At 43.9% G+C, this 13,515-nt stretch overlaps 1 long non-coding RNA gene and 2 pseudogenes across 3 annotated transcripts in view; all 3 read right to left on the bottom strand.

The window, feature by feature from the left end:
- Positions 1-13,515, bottom strand: part of LOC309652248 — a 72,850-nt gene that overhangs the window by 10,514 nt on the left and 48,821 nt on the right. The window lies entirely within an intron of this gene.
- Positions 1,253-2,090, bottom strand: LOC309652422 (protein SET pseudogene; annotated as a pseudogene). The gene has a single exon. The product of its transcript is annotated as a protein SET pseudogene (transcript).
- Positions 8,892-9,729, bottom strand: LOC309652420 (protein SET pseudogene; annotated as a pseudogene). The gene has a single exon. The product of its transcript is annotated as a protein SET pseudogene (transcript).

Genomic DNA, 13,515 nt, shown 5'->3' with positions numbered 1-13,515 from the left:
CTGGGATGAATCCCACTTGCTTGTGGTGTATGATCTTTTTTATGTGTTGTTGGATCCAGTTTGCTATATTTGGTTGAGAATTTTTGCATCTATACTCATCAAAGATATTGGCCTGTAATTTTCTTTTTTGGTGGTGTCTTTGTCTGGTTTTGGTATCAGGGTGATGGTGGCTTCATAGAATGTCTTTGGGAGTGTTCCCTTCTCTTCAGTTTTTTGGAAGAGTTTGAGAAGGATCAGTATAAGTTCTTCTTCGTATGTTTGGTAGAATTTGCCTATGAAGCCATCTGGTCCTGGACTTTTGTTTGTGGGGGAGTTTTTTTAAAAATAAATTTATTTATTTTATTTACTTTATTTTTGGCTGCGCCGGGTCTTTGTTTTTTTGTGTGTGTGTGTGTACACATTTAGTTTTATTGTAACAAAGCAACTTGTACACTTTTAACGTTTCAAACTGAGCATCATCTTTCCTTTCCAGTGAAACAGAAAGAAAAATATAACACTAAACAGGAACAAAATTACACTAGAGAATGTCAATTGCAAATAAGATCCTACAGGTTCTGCTGATTCTCCCATCGAGTGGCAGGGCTCAAGTCATCATTAGGAGAGAATTTTATTTTAAAAGTGTCATCTTAAACTGCAAGGATGTCCGTTAAACATCACAATTAAACATGCCAAAGGAGAAGCCATGTTGTCAAAATGCCCACTTAACCCACCCAAACATCTCAAACCCACCCTTTGCTGACCTTCTATAACCCCATTTTTTTAAGTTTTTCTTTTTTTAAACAAGAGAAAGTAGACAGATGTTGGTAAATGCTAACTGTCCATATTCACATAGAGACACAGTGTAATCTCTGAGCCCAATATACAGAGAAATGAGGAAAAAAGCTAGAATTCTATGCACTACTACACAGGGGCCTAGCACCCTCCAGCTTCCAGCAGAGCTAAGGGAGCAGAAGGTTTTTCTTTTTTCCCACAGAGCATGGTGGTGTTGGTTCCGTAAAGTTTTTGTTGAGACAGGAAGGGATAAAAATGAATCTGGAACAGAAAGGGGTAGAGATTCTTTTCCCACTGAATTCTGCTCAAGGTATTTCCCCCCAAAATAAGTTGTGAGCCATGGTATAAAGGAGAAAAGAGACCTCAAACACAGGGCAACTGAGCACAAGAGGAGAAGGAGGAAAAAAAAAAAAAGACTGCAACTTGCTCCCAGGGACTGGAGAAAATTAAAAAAGGAAGGTTGGAATCCATCAGTGTTCCATTAGTCATCTTCTCCTTCATCTTCCTTCATCCTTATCCCCTTCTTCATCAATATCTTCCAGTCCTTCTTCCTCTTCATCATCATCATCATCTTCTTCTCCTTCCCCTTCCTCATCATCCATGTCCGGAACCAAGTGGTACTGTAATGGATTTGGCCAAATATCATCTTTGATGACCTCTCCTAACTCATCTGCACCTGCATCAGAATGATCAGTAAACCAGGTGAAGAAGCTTTCTGGTTCCTCATGCTGTCTCTTCCTGCTGGCTTTATTCTGCGTTTGACTTGCACGTTTTGTCAGATCCTTTCCGGATTTCCATTTGATTTCAGTGGACTTTGAAGATGGATCACCACTCTCATTCAGATGAAATTCTTTGGAGAGAACTTTAGTTTCGAAGTAAGGGTTTTCATCAAAATAAAAATCTATTCTGTAACCTGATTTACTATCTTCAAATTCTGTCACTTCGACTCTTGTCAAATAATGCAGCACCTCTTCATCCTCCTCCCCAAGCAGTGCAGACACTTGTGGATGGTGAACAAATGTTGTTACCCCAAAATTTGGGATTTTGGCGATCAATTCCGACCTCTTCTGAAAAAATGGTTGGCGGAGTTTGTTATATTTCTGTTCTACTTTCAAAATCTCCTCACTGGCTTGTTCGTTAAGTCTGTCTATTTCATTTTGTACTTCATCAATATGTTCAACTGCTTCTTGCTGTTCTTCTTCTTCCTTCGGCAAGTTCGGAGAAGCAGACGTTTCCTCTGGCCTGGAGGCAGGAGTCCGTCTCAGTTTCTTCGGTTTCGTTGCTTGGGGTGGAAGTGAAAACTGGTGTTTGGGGGCCATGCTGGGAGAAAAGCCAAGAATCCACCCAAGGGAAGAAGCTCGTACCGGGAGCTCTGAGAACTCTGCACTGGGCCTTTGTTGCTGTGCACAGGCTTTCTCTAGTTGTGGTGAGCAGGGGCTACTCTTCATTGCGGAGCTCGGGTCCTAGACACACAGGCTTCAGTAGTTGTGGCACATGGGCTCAGTAGTTGTGGCTCTTGGGCTCTAGAGCGCAGGCTCAGTAGTTGTGGCACACAGTCTTAGTTGCTCCGCAGCATGTGGGATCTTCCCGGATCAGGGATGGAACCCATGTCCCCTGCATTGGCAGGTGGATCCTCAACCACTGCACCACCAGGGAAGCCCTGTGGGAGAGTTTTTAAACTACAGATTCTAGTTCATCTCTAGTGATTGGTCTGTTCAAATTATCTGTTTCTTTTTGATTCAGTGAATGCAATCCCTCCCAAAATTCCATGGTATTTTCCCCCCAAATAGAGCAAATCCTCCTAATATCTGTGGGGAACCACAAAGGACCCCAAATAGCCAAAGAAACCCTGAAAAAAGAGAACGGGCTGGAGGCATCTCCCTCCCTGACGTCACACTCTGCTGAGAAGCTACAGTCACCAAAACAGTGTGGAACTGGCTCAAAACGGGCACAGGGACCAGAGGAACAGGACAGAGAGACCAGAATTCAACCCACATGGACGGGGTCGGTGAATTTATGACACAGGGACCAAGGACACACCAAGGAGCACGACACTCCCCACGATAAATGGTGCTGGGAAAACTGGACGCCCCATAACTCATGCTGGCTACCCTGCACACAAACCTGACCAAAAACCCAGCTTTCCACGCCAAGCCCTCCCTCGCTCACACGAAGATGGACCCCCTCAACGGTCAGTCGCCCACAGGAAGCTTCTCCCCACTTTTCCTCACCGTCTCTTCACCTTTTCCTCAGGCATCACCTGGGTCCTCAGGAAACCTAGTTCCCTAGTCAGCGTGGACGCAGCCCCACTTTGTCTTGAAGCCGAAACCCCAGCGAGTCCTAAGGAGACGGAGACCAAACTCCTCTCAGCAGAGACGGTGAGCCGGGCGTCCTACCCGAAGGCCCCCGCCCCCGCCCCCGCCCCCGCGCCTGAGGAGGCTCAACTCCTCTCAGCTGCCCTCACAATCGAGTTCGCAGGGAACGAGCATGCGCTGTGGGTCAGAGAGGCGAACTCGGCGCCACCCTGTGGTCAGTGCAGGAAGTGCAGGCCGCGCCTCCCTCACAGGTCACTGGAGGCAGCGTGCCCTACTGACAGGACTGCTGAATCCATTAAACTGGACATTCAAACTAAAATGGAGTCTCTATCCCAAAAGTTTTCTAAAAGTAGTTAAGGAACAATTAATTGGAAACCATTTGGAATGAAGTGAATGTAGATGCAAACTTTACAACTGATACCAAATTCACTCAAAGTTATTCAGAGGCAAATTTTATTTTAGTTTCTAATTTATGTTTGGCTGCGTTGGGTCTTCGTTGCTGCATGTGGGCTTTCTCTAGTTGCGTCGAGCGGGGCTACTCTTCGTTGCGGTGCACGGGCTTCTCATTGCGGTGGCTTCTCTTGCGGGCGAGCACGGGCTCTAGGCGCGCAGGCTTCAGTAGTTGTGCCGCGCAGGCTTGGTTGCTCTGCGGCATGTGGGAGCTTCCCGGACCAGGGCTCGAGCCCGTGTCCCCTGCATGGGCAGGCGGACTCTTAACCACTGCGTCACCAGGGAAGTCCCCACAGACAAATTTTAAATACAAAACTATTCAAGGGGCTTCCCTGGTGGTGCAGTGGTTGAGAATCTGCCTGCTAATGCAGGGGACACGGGTTCGAGCCCTGGTCTGGGAAGATCCCACATGCCGCGGAGCAACTAGGCCCGTGAGCCACAACTACTGAGCCTGCGCCTCTGGAGCCTGTGCTACGCAACAAGAGAGGCTGCGATAGTGAGAGGCCCGCACACCGCGATGAAGACTGGCCCCCGCTTGCCACAACTAGAGAAAGCCTTCGCACAGAAACGAAGACCCAACACGGCCAAAAATAAATTAATTAATTAATCAATTAAAACAAAAAAGCTGTCTCTCAAATTTAACTTCCAGAATATATTCAGGAAAAACGCATACGCCCGTTTTGGCCAACCAAAGAAGCGGGCAATGCAAATCAACACTACAAAGAGGTATCACTTCGAATCAGAAAAAAGGACCATCCTCACAAAGGGTAAAAACCAGATATGCAGGACAAGGAGAGGAGAAAAGGGAGCCTTGTTACGCTGAAGGGGGGAATGTAAATTGCCAACGGCCACTCTGGAGAAGTGTGCTGTGTTTCCTAAAACATCTAAAAAACAGAGCTACAAAGCATAGGGCGCTTCCACTCATGGGCCTATATGTTGGAAAAACCGAAAATCCACAGAACGCAGGCACCCCGTTTACTGCTGCTATGTTGACAACAGCCTCGACTTGGGTACAGCTTAATAGTCCTTGGAAGGAAAAAATGGTGAAAGAAAATTTGGTACTTAAGGACAACGGAATATTACTCAGCCCTGAAATCAATGAAATGAGGCCAGTCGCAGCAACTCAGGGGGACTTATGTATGGTCATTGAGAGTGAAATAAGTTAGACAGCAAGAGAAACTTATCATAAGATATCACTTATAAAGGGAATCTAAAAATCGCCAACCATGAACTGAATTACAAACAGAACACCATCACACATTTACAAAACACACTTATGGCTGCTTAAGGGGAAAAGCGTGGTGCGGTGATGCATAAACCAGGAGGTTGAAATTGGCACAGATACCGTTCCATACGCCAATAATGTAATCGCCAAGACATACTCATTGTTCAAGGAACTGGACTCAGCACCCTCTATTCACAGAAAAAACATCTATCTGACTACTAGAAACTAGCAAAGTGATTGAGTTATACATATATATACATTCTTTTTTTATATTCTTTTCCGTTTATATTCTTTTCCGTTATGGTTTATCATAGTATACTGGATATAGTTCCCTGTGCTATACAGTAGGGCCTTGTTTATCCATTCCATGTTTAATAGTTTACATCTGTTAACCCCAACCTCCCATTCCATCCCTCCCCCAACCTCCTCCCCCTTGGCAGCCACAAGTCTGTTCTCTATGTCCATGAGTCTGTTTCTGTTTCATAGGTATGTTCATTTGTGTCGTATTTTAGATTCCACATAGAAGTGATATCATATGGTATTTCTCTTTCTCTTTCTGACTTATTTCACTTAGTATGATAATCTCTAGTTGCATCCATGTTGCTGCAAATGGCATTATTTTGTTCTTTTTTATGGCTGAGTACTAGTGCATTGTATACATGTACCACATCTTCTTTATCCATTCATCTGTCAGTGGACACTTAGGTTGTTTCCCTGTCTTGGCTATTGTGAATAGTGCTGCTGTGAATATAGGGGTGCATGTATCTCTTTGGATTAGAGTTTTGTCTGGGTATATGCCCAGGAGTGGGATTGCTGGATCATATGGTAATTCAATTTTGAATTTTTTAAGGAACCTCCATACTGTTCTCCAAAGTGGCTGTACCAATTTACATTCCCACCAACAGTGTAAGAGGGTTCCCTTTTCTCCACATCCTCTCCAGCATTTGTTATTTGGAGAGTTTTTCATGATGGCCATTCTGACCAGTGTGAGATGGTACCTTATTGTAGTTTTGATGTTCATTTCTCTAATAATTAGTGATTTTGAGCATCTTTTCATGTGCCTATTAGCTATTTGTATTTCTTCTTTGAAGAAATGTCTTTTTAGGTCTTCTGCCCCTGTTTTGATTGGTTCATTTATTTTTTTGTTGTTGAGTTGTATGAGCTGTTCATATATTTTGGAAATCAAGCCCTTCTCGGTTGCGTTGTTTGCAAATATTTTCTCCCGTTTTGTAGGTCGTCTTTTCGTTTTGTTAATGGTTTCCTTTGCTGTGCAAAAGCTTGTATCTTTGATTAGGTCCCATTTGTTTATTTTTGCTTTTATTCCTATTGCCTTGGGAGACTGAGCTAAGAAAACATTGGTACAATTTATGTCAGAGAATGTTTTGCCTGTGTTCTCTTCTAGGAATTTTATGGTGTCACGTCTTCTGTTTAAGTCTTGAAGCCATTTTGAGTTTATTTTTGTGTATGGTGAGAGGGTGTGTTTTCAATTCATTGATTTACATGCAACTGTCCAACTTTCCCAGCACCACTTGCTGAAGAGACTTTTTCCCTTTGTATATTCTTGCCTTTTTTGTCAAAAACTAATTGACTATAGGTGTGTGGGTTAATTTCTGCGCTCTCTGTTCTGCTCCATTGATCCATATGTCTGTTTTTGTGCCAGTACCATGCTGTTTTGATTACTATAGCTTTGTAGTATTGTCTTAAGTCTGGGAGACCTAGGCCTGTTGCTTTGTTCTTTTTCTTCAGGATTGCTTTGGCAATTCTGGGTGTTTTATGGTTCCATATAAATTTTAGGATTATTTGTTCTAGTTCTGTGAAAAATGTCATGGGTCATTTGATAGGGATTGCATTACATCTGTAGATTGCTTTGGGTAGTGTAGTCATTTTAACAATATAAATTCTTCCAATCCAAGAGCATGGGCTATCTTTCCATTTCTTTGAATCATCTTCAGTTTCCTTTACCGTTGTACAGCTCTCAGCATACAAGTCTTGCACCTCCTTGGTCAGATTTATTCCTAAGTATTTTATTTTTGGAGGTGCATTTTTTTTCAATATTTCTTTATTTGGCTGCGCCGGGTCTTGGCTGCCACGTGCGGGATCTTCATTGCTGCGTGCAGGATCTTTAGTTGCGGCATGCGGGATCATTAGTTGCGGCATGCGGGATCTTTATTTGCGGCATTCGCACTCTTACTTGTGGCATGTGAGACCTAGTTCCCTGACCAGGGATGGAACCCGGGCCCCCTGCATTGGGATTGTGGAGTCTTAGCCACTGGACCACCAGGGAAGTCCTGAGGGTGTGATTTTGGAAAGTATCGTTTATTTTACATTCCCTTTCTGATATTTCATTGTTGGTGTAAAGAAATGCAACCGATTTCTGTATGTTAATCTTGTATCCTGCTACGTTTCTGAATTCACTGATCAGTTCTCGTAGTTTTTGTGTGGAGTCTTTAGGGTTTTCTACATATAGAGTCATGTCATCTGCATATAATGATGATATTATCTCTTCCAATTTGGATACCCTTTATTTCTTTTTCTTGTCTGATTGCTGTGGCTAGGACTTCCAATACTATGTTGAATAGAAGAGGTGGAAGTGGGTATCCTTGTCTTATTCCAGAGTTTAGCGGGAGGGCTTTCAACTTTTCACCATTGAGTATTATATTGGCTCTGGGTTTGTCATAAATAGCTTTTATTATGTTGAGATGTATTCCCTCTATACCCACTTTGGTAAGAGTGTTTATCATGAATGGATGTTGAATTTTGTCAAGTGTTTTTTCTGCATCTATTGAGATGATCAAGTGGTTTTTGACTTTTGTTTATGTGGTGTATCACATTGATTGATTTGCATATGTTGAACCATCCTTATGAACCTGGGATGAATCCCACTTGCTTGTGGTGTATGATCTTTTTTATGTGTTGTTGGATCCAGTTTGCTATATTTGGTTGAGAATTTTTGCATCTATACTCATCAAAGATATTGGCCTGTAATTTTCTTTTTTGGTGGTGTCTTTGTCTGGTTTTGGTATCAGGGTGATGGTGGCTTCATAGAATGTCCTTGGGAGTGTTCCCTTCTCTTCAGTTTTTTGGAAGAGTTTGAGAAGGATCAGTATAAGTTCTTCTTCGTATGTTTGGTAGAATTTGCCTATGAAGCCATCTGGTCCTGGACTTTTGTTTGTGGGGGAGTTTTTTTTAAAATAAATTTATTTATTTTATTTACTTTATTTTTGGCTGCGCCGGGTCTTTGTTTTTGTGTGTGTGTGTGTGTGTACACATTTAGTTTTATTGTAACAAAGCAACTTGTACACTTTTAACGTTTCAAACTGAGCATCATCTTTCCTTTCCAGTGAAACAGAAAGAAAAATATAACACTAAACAGGAACGAAATTACAATAGAGAATGTCAATTGCAAATAAGATCCTACAGGTTCTGCTGATTCTCCCATCGAGTGGCAGGGCTCAAGTCATCATTAGGAGAGAATTTTATTTTAAAAGTGTCATCTTAAACTGCAAGGATGTCCGTTAAACATCACAATTAAACATGCCAAAGGAGAAGCCATGTTGTCAAAATGCCCACTTAACCCACCCAAACATCTCAAACCCACCCTTTGCTGACCTTCTATAACCCCATTTTTTTAAGTTTTTCTTTTCTTTTTTTAAACAAGAGAAAGTAGACAGATAGATGTTGGTAAATGCTAACTGTCCATATTCACATAGAGACACAGTGTAATCTCTGAGCCCAATATACAGAGAAAGGAGGAAAAAAGCTAGAATTCTATGCACTACTACACAGGGGCCTAGCACCCTCCAGCTTCCAGCAGAGCTAAGGGAGCAGAAGGTTTTTCTTTTTTCCCACAGAGCATGGTGGTGTTGATTCCGTAAAGTTTTTGTTGAGACAGGAAGGGATAAAAATGAATCTGGAACAGAAAGGGGTAGAGATTCTTTTCCCACTGAATTCTGCTCAAGGTATTTCCCCCCAAAATAAGTTGTGAGCCATGGTATAAAGGAGAAAAGAGACCTCAAACACAGGGCAACTGAGCACAAGAGGAGAAGGAGGAAAAAAAAAAAAAGACTGCAACTTGCTCCCAGGGACTGGAGAAAATTAAAAAAGGAAGGTTGGAATCCATCAGTGTTCCATTAGTCATCTTCTCCTTCATCTTCCTTCATCCTTATCCCCTTCTTCATCAATATCTTCCAGTCCTTCTTCCTCTTCATCATCATCATCATCTTCTTCTCCTTCCCCTTCCTCATCATCCATGTCCGGAACCAAGTGGTACTGTAATGGATTTGGCCAAATATCATCTTTGATGACCTCTCCTAACTCATCTGCACCTGCATCAGAATGATCAGTAAACCAGGTGAAGAAGCTTTCTGGTTCCTCATGCTGTCTCTTCCTGCTGGCTTTATTCTGCGTTTGACTTGCACGTTTTGTCAGATCCTTTCCGGATTTCCATTTGATTTCAGTGGACTTTGAAGATGGATCACCACTCTCATTCAGATGAAATTCTTTGGAGAGAACTTTAGTTTCGAAGTAAGGGTTTTCATCAAAATAAAAATCTATTCTGTAACCTGATTTACTATCTTCAAATTCTGTCACTTCGACTCTTGTCAAATAATGCAGCACCTCTTCATCCTCCTCCCCAAGCAGTGCAGACACTTGTGGATGGTGAACAAATGTTGTTACCCCAAAATTTGGGATTTTGGCGATCAATTCCGACCTCTTCTGAAAAAATGGTTGGCGGAGTTTGTTATATTTCTGTTCTACTTTCAAAATCTCCTCACTGGCTTGTTCGTTAAGTCTGTCTATTTCATTTTGTACTTCATCAATATGTTCAACTGCTTCTTGCTGTTCTTCTTCTTCCTTCGGCAAGTTCGGAGAAGCAGACGTTTCCTCTGGCCTGGAGGCAGGAGTCCGTCTCAGTTTCTTCGGTTTCGTTGCTTGGGGTGGAAGTGAAAACTGGTGTTTGGGGGCCATGCTGGGAGAAAAGCCAAGAATCCACCCAAGGGAAGAAGCTCGTACCGGGAGCTCTGAGAACTCTGCACTGGGCCTTTGTTGCTGTGCACAGGCTTTCTCTAGTTGTGGTGAGCAGGGGCTACTCTTCATTGCGGAGCTCGGGTCCTAGACACACAGGCTTCAGTAGTTGTGGCACATGGGCTCAGTAGTTGTGGCTCTTGGGCTCTAGAGCGCAGGCTCAGTAGTTGTGGCACACAGTCTTAGTTGCTCCGCAGCATGTGGGATCTTCCCGGATCAGGGATGGAACCCATGTCCCCTGCATTGGCAGGTGGATCCTCAACCACTGCACCACCAGGGAAGCCCTGTGGGAGAGTTTTTAAACTACAGATTCTAGTTCATCTCTAGTGATTGGTCTGTTCAAATTATCTGTTTCTTTTTGATTCAGTGAATGCAATCCCTCCCAAAATTCCATGGTATTTTCCCCCCAAATAGAGCAAATCCTCCTAATATCTGTGGGGAACCACAAAGGACCCCAAATAGCCAAAGAAACCCTGAAAAAAGAGAACGGGCTGGAGGCATCTCCCTCCCTGACGTCACACTCTGCTGAGAAGCTACAGTCACCAAAACAGTGTGGAACTGGCTCAAAACGGGCACAGGGACCAGAGGAACAGGACAGAGAGACCAGAATTCAACCCACACGGACGGGGTCGGTGAATTTATGACACAGGGACCAAGGACACACCAAGGAGCACGACACTCCCCACGATAAATGGTGCTGGGAAAACTGGACGCCCCATAACTCATGCTGGCTACCCTGCACACAAACCTGACCAAAAACCCAGCTTTCCACGCCAAGCCCTCCCTCGCTCACACGAAGACGGACCCCCTCAACGGTCAGTCGCCCACAGGAAGCTTCTCCCCACTTTTCCTCACCGTCTCTTCACCTTTTCCTCAGGCATCACCTGGGTCCTCAGGAAACCTAGTTCCCTAGTCAGCGTGGACGCAGCCCCACTTTGTCCTGAAGCCGAAACCCCAGCGAGTCCTAAGGAGACGGAGACCGAGCTCCTCTCAGCAGAGACGCTGAGCCGGGCGTCCTACCCGAAGGCCCCCGCCCCCGCCCCCGCCCCCACGCCTGAGGAGGCTCAACTCCTCTCAGCTGCCCTCACAATCGAGTTCGCAGGGAACGAGCATGCGCTGTGGGTCAGAGAGGCGAACTCGGCGCCACCCTGTGGTCAGTGCAGGAAGTGCAGGCCGCGCCTCCCTCACAGGTCACTGGAGGCAGCGTGCCCTACTGACAGGACTGCTGAATCCATTAAACTGGACATTCAAACTAAAATGGAGTCTCTATCCCAAAAGTTTTCTAAAAGTAGTTAAGGAACAATTAATTGGAAACCATTTGGAATGAAGTGAATGTAGATGCAAACTTTACAACTGATACCAAATTCACTCAAAGTTATTCAGAGGCAAATTTTATTTTAGTTTATAATTTATGTTTGGCTGCGTTGGGTCTTCGTTGCTGCATGTGGGCTTTCTCTAGTTGCGTCGAGCGGGGCTACTCTTCGTTGCGGTGCACAGGCTTCTCATTGCGGTGGCTTCTCTTGCGGGCGAGCACGGGCTCTAGGCGCGCAGGCTTCAGTAGTTGTGCCGCGCAGGCTTGGTTGCTCTGCGGCATGTGGGAGCTTCCCGGACCAGGGCTCGAGCCCGTGTCCCCTGCATGGGCAGGCGGACTCTTAACCACTGCGTCACCAGGGAAGTCCCCACAGACAAATTTTAAATACAAAACTATTCAAGGGGCTTCCCTGGTGGTGCAGTGGTTGAGAATCTGCCTGCTAATGCAGGGGACACGGGTTCGAGCCCTGGTCTGGGAAGATCCCACATGCCGCGGAGCAACTAGGCCCGTGAGCCACAACTACTGAGCCTGCGCCTCTGGAGCCTGTGCTACGCAACAAGAGAGGCTGCGATAGTGAGAGGCCCGCACACCGCGATGAAGACTGGCCCCCGCTTGCCACAACTAGAGAAAGCCTTCGCACAGAAACGAAGACCCAACACGGCCAAAAATAAATTAATTAATTAATCAATTAAAACAAAAAAGCTGTCTCTCAAATTTAACTTCCAGAATATATTCAGGAAAAACGCATACGCCCATTTTGGCCAACCAAAGAAGCGGGCAATGCAAATCAACACTACAAAGAGGTATCACTTCGAATCAGAAAAAAGGACCATCCTCACAAAGGGTAAAAACCAGATATGCAGGACAAGGAGAGGAGAAAAGGGAGCCTTGTTACGCTGAAGGGGGGAATGTAAATTGCCAACGGCCACTCTGGAGAAGTGTGCTGTGTTTCCTAAAACATCTAAAAAACAGAGCTACAAAGCATAGGGCGCTTCCACTCATGGGCCTATATGTTGGAAAAACCAAAAATCCACAGAACGCAGGCACCCCGTTTACTGCTGCTATGTTGACAACAGCCTCGACTTGGGTACAGCTTAATAGTCCTTGGAAGGAAAAAATGGTGAAAGAAAATTTGGTACTTAAGGACAACGGAATATTACTCAGCCCTGAAATCAATGAAATGAGGCCAGTCGCAGCAACTCAGGGGGACTTATGTATGGTCATTGAGAGTGAAATAAGTTAGACAGCAAGAGAAACTTATCATAAGATATCACTTATAAAGGGAATCTAAAAATCGCCAACCATGAACTGAATTACAAACAGAACACCATCACACATTTACAAAACACACTTATGGCTGCTTAAGGGGAAAAGCGTGGTGCGGTGATGCATAAACCAGGAGGTTGAAATTGGCACAGATACCGTTCCATACGCCAATAATGTAATCGCCAAGACATACTCATTGTTCAAGGAACTGGACTCAGCACCCTCTATTCACAGAAAAAACATCTATCTGACTACTAGAAACTAGCAAAGTGATTGAGTTATACATATATATACATTCTTTTTTTATATTCTTTTCCGTTTATATTCTTTTCCGTTATGGTTTATCATAGTATACTGGATATAGTTCCCTGTGCTATACAGTAGGGCCTTGTTTATCCATTCCATGTTTAATAGTTTACATCTGTTAACCCCAACCTCCCATTCCATCCCTCCCCCAACCTCCTCCCCCTTGGCAGCCACAAGTCTGTTCTCTATGTCCATGAGTCTGTTTCTGTTTCATAGGTATGTTCATTTGTGTCGTATTTTAGATTCCACATAGAAGTGATATCATATGGTATTTGTCTTTCTCTTTCTGACTTATTTCACTTAGTATGATAATCTCTAGTTGCATCCATGTTGCTGCAAATGGCATTATTTTGTTCTTTTTTATGGCTGAGTACTAGTGCATTGTATACATGTACCACATCTTCTTTATCCATTCATCTGTCAGTGGACACTTAGGTTGTTTCCCTGTCTTGGCTATTGTGAATAGTGCTGCTGTGAATATAGGGGTGCATGTATCTCTTTGGATTAGAGTTTTGTCTGGGTATATGCCCAGGAGTGGGATTGCTGGATCATATGGTAATTCAATTTTGAATTTTTTAAGGAACCTCCATACTGTTCTCCAAAGTGGCTGTACCAATTTACATTCCCACCAACAGTGTAAGAGGGTTCCCTTTTCTCCACATCCTCTCCAGCATTTGTTATTTGGAGAGTTTTTCATGATGGCCATTCTGACCAGTGTGAGATGGTACCTTATTGTAGTTTTGATGTTCATTTCTCTAATAATTAGTGATTTTGAGCATCTTTTCATGTGCCTATTAGCTATTTGTATTTCTTCTTTGAAGAAATGTCTTTTTAGGTCTTCTGCC

Source organism: Balaenoptera physalus, assembly GCF_965194825.1.
Source record: "Balaenoptera physalus genome assembly, chromosome: X".
Taxonomy (NCBI): Eukaryota; Metazoa; Chordata; class Mammalia; order Artiodactyla; family Balaenopteridae; genus Balaenoptera; species Balaenoptera physalus.
This window is presented reverse-complemented; position numbering and strand designations above follow the sequence as displayed.